Here is a 3,763-nt window from a genome sequence, read left to right as displayed (position 1 = left end):
CACACAAATTCATACGAGTACTCCATTATTAATAAAAATACAATTTCACGTGATTTTTAATTAATATGATAAAACATTAAATGAGCTCAGCTATGACAATCAATAGGATCCAGGCGGACTCGAACCGCCGTCCTCTCAACGCGTGGAAGCATTGAGCGCTCTCCCATTCGAGCTTATGGATCCATCCATCACATTTTTCACCATTCAACATCTAATTTGCCTTTACAAAATTATGTAGTATCTTGTAATTTAATCAATAAAATTATAAAAGCGTGTCAGCTGGCAAACACAATTTGGAAAACATTACAGAAAATCATTTATTCGTTAATTATTCGATGTATCTCCAGCAACACGATTCAAACTTATCATTAATTTAATCACCTTTTTAAGCATTAATATCGAACTTATCCAAAACTCTGGATTGGCATATTAAAATAACACACGATAAAGATTTCTGGGATACAAAATACCACAAAGGAATCAATCAAAATATAGAGAGAACAAACAACAGAAGTTATAATATCTAGATTAACTGAGTAACAGTGAGCCCAAGTAAAATCTAACAACCTACGTTACCCTGCTTAGCATAGAGTACTTTGCAAGAACATAAAGAGAACAGCTGAAGTTAATTGCAGCTTACTTGACAATTATCTTCAGTGACTACATTTGGAGAGACGAATGAAGTACATGCTCATAGGAAAAAACGCACATCGGCATCACAGCACCAAAGTGGACTATTATCCTTGCGAACATTCACTTGTCAAGCAGCAAAATTTGATCACGGGCAGCGGCAGCAGCAGAACATCAAACACAGTCGGCCTCCAAGAGGACAGAGACAGCCTCCAAGGAAATTCAGTCAGCCTCCACTCAATAAAAGGAAAAAATACTCTGCTTGCAGGGACTCCTCCGAATCCAATAAGAAACCAACCATCTACTGTATAGCTGATCTATTACAACCATGCTACAGCTTTATACTATATAGACAACACAGACAAGAGTAATAGCTACAACCATCCAGATGGTTGATAATTATAAACTACAATACAATAATCTAAAGCAACAGCTACAACCCTCAACAGAGGCGCCTCAAAGAAAAAGAGAGAGATGGCATGTGCTTCACCAACCACAATAAGAATTAAGTGCAAAACAACTAATGAATCTAAAACACAAAAAGGGCATAGTCAGTTATCGATTGATGTTGTCTCCATGATTATATACCTTCGCAGCTCTTCTCAAATGCTAGTTAATATAAATGTTCCCAGTTTTAAGTTAAGATTGGCGTTTCCAGATTGACACTAGTAAAGTTGGGAAATTAAAAATTGAGAACGCAAAATGAAGTTATGAGTTATGTATTACTACTATATGTTATCCAGTTATTCACTATTTACAGTCAATCCAAAGTTGAATAAAAAAGATTTCCAAATTGATATAGCTAAATCCAGTGATTAGAACAACAGTGTATTGTTATTATGGGAGTAAGTGAAAACAGTATAAACGAAAGCGCCATTTCAGTAATCGGCAATAACTGTATGATAATTTGAACTAGTAAACAAAGCCACTAAAATGTTCCTAGTTACCAGAAAAGTATTAGTACTAATAAAAGAATTGAGAATGTTAAAGATATGCAAGTGAACAAGATAATCAGATACTGAGAAAGTGCATATTGGTACCTCTGTTGTGGTGGATGCTGATAAGTGGATGTTGAGAAGAAAACTTAACCCTCAAAATTGCTTGATCGCTTTCAAATATGTGACATGATTTGGTCTTGAATTGGTTGTATGTTTTATTATATGGTATGCAACCAACTCAAGACCAAAACAATTTTTTTGGCGTGATTGGATTTGAGCTTCGTATGGGTAAAAAATAAAGAAAAGAAAAGAGGGCAGAGAGGGGGGACGGAGAGACGAGAGGACACCACACACACAGGGGAGAGCCGGGCAAAATCCCGTACCATCTCCCCTCAAAACCAAAAAATGAACTTTTATTAACGGGCGACCTGCCATGCGAGCGCACCCATCATGGCAAAGGTCATGCAGACAACCACATCTCACCTCACTTTTCACATATCACCTGACTTCGCTCACTCATTTTCCTTTTTTTTTACAGTCTGATACCTCAACAGTTCGCCGAGTCTACAGACAACAAGAACATATGAAATAACACAACACAAAACAATTCACCTCCCTTGAATAACTCAGCTGCTGCAACAGAGCCATACAGATAAACTCGAGATGACTCCACACCGATAGTGACCATCGTCAAACGAATCGATGCCTTCTGAAGATGCCTTTGTATTTTCAGATCCAGAAAATTGATGTTTCCAATCAATCCCGGAAAAACGAATCTGCAGAAGAGACCAATAATTAGTTATATAAAAATTCAAATCGAAAACAGCATCATCAACAGAGAAATCGTCAATTCAAAACCATCGCTCAAAAAACTAACGAAACCAGGCCAAGTCAACCAAATAAATCCAATAAGAACACACACGAAACAGATCTAGGCTTTACCTTCAACGATCCATCAAACACGGTTGCAGATCTAGCAAAACCTCGGCGTTTCACCGCCGCATAAGAGGCTACGTTTCACATCTGCAGCTAGTGCATAAACCAGGCGACCGATATTTCAAACAGAAAAACCAGCGGCGAACAAAACTCGTATAAACCATAACCACAACGCAGATCTGAATGAATCTGACGGAAAAAAGAGTAGAAAATAATCTGGTTGAGGAAAGAGGATCGACACCTGTAGATCGAGGCGGCTATTGAAATGAATAGATGCAAAGATGAAATGCAATGAATTGATGTGTATTTATTTTAGGCGGTTGATGATCCAACGGCTGGAAATGAGTGGGTGGCATAATCGGACGGCTGTTATTGCATCTTGAAAAGGGGAAGGTTCTGGATGGTGTGTGTTTGACGGTGAACGAAAATAAGGGCCGTCAGGTAACGTGTTTCACCTGGCACATTAGGAATATCCGAAATTTTGCATTAAGTCCCTCATATTTCGTGAAATTGTTGTTTGGCATCATGGGAATATCCAAAATCCAAATTCGTTTCATTGATCGCATAATTTGATGTTGCCATTTGGACCAATTTCAACCTTTTCTTTTTTTACTTTTATAATTATTTTAGGATAAAAATGTCCTTAGTTTATGAGATTGAAGGGTATTTTTGTTCATTCTAATTTTCACAATTTGCCGCTTTGCATTAAAGTCACTTTTATCTTAGATTTTCTGCAATTGTTTTTTTCAATATATACACTTTACCTTTCTTTTCATGTTCTTCTATATATTTAAAAATATTGAAGGGCATTTTGAATACTTGACAACTTTCATCAAAATGTTTACTGACTCCACAAATTACCCAAGCTAGAGGCAGTGGTTTTAACGTGGCTAAGATTTACGTACAAGCACTAGCACAGCTCAGGACAAGGGGTATAACTGTACCCCAAAATAATTACTTCTTAATATAATATATATACTGAAATTACATAGTAGTTAAGTGTTCAGTGGTTGTGTACTTCCACGTTGGATTCACCCGACTCACCATGGCACATTTGTGTTTTTAGACCTTTTGTTTAAGTAGTTTGTTTTTTTATATGTTTTTATATAATTAGGTACTAGTTTTTATGTTTGCAGATTTTAGGTTGGATTTATAAGTATTAGGTAGTACTATATTTTATTATACTTTTAATGTATGAGTATGAATTTGTTTTTTTTTTTTCTATTTTTCATTTAAGATATTGATAGTTGCATTTTATT

General features: G+C 36.2%; 1 long non-coding RNA gene across 1 annotated transcript; it reads right to left on the bottom strand.

The window, feature by feature from the left end:
- Positions 1-467: 467 nt before the first annotated feature.
- LOC125198033 lies at positions 468-2,898 on the bottom strand. Its single transcript, XR_007172339.1, has 2 exons — positions 2,511-2,898; positions 468-2,344 (listed from the first exon to the last, which is right to left on the bottom strand). It is a non-coding gene; the product is annotated as an uncharacterized LOC125198033 (long non-coding RNA).
- Positions 2,899-3,763: the final 865 nt, after the last annotated feature.

The sequence above is a fragment of the Salvia hispanica genome, unplaced genomic scaffold (genome assembly GCF_023119035.1).
Source record: "Salvia hispanica cultivar TCC Black 2014 unplaced genomic scaffold, UniMelb_Shisp_WGS_1.0 HiC_scaffold_1174, whole genome shotgun sequence".
Classification (NCBI taxonomy): Eukaryota; Viridiplantae; Streptophyta; class Magnoliopsida; order Lamiales; family Lamiaceae; genus Salvia; species Salvia hispanica.
This window is presented reverse-complemented; position numbering and strand designations above follow the sequence as displayed.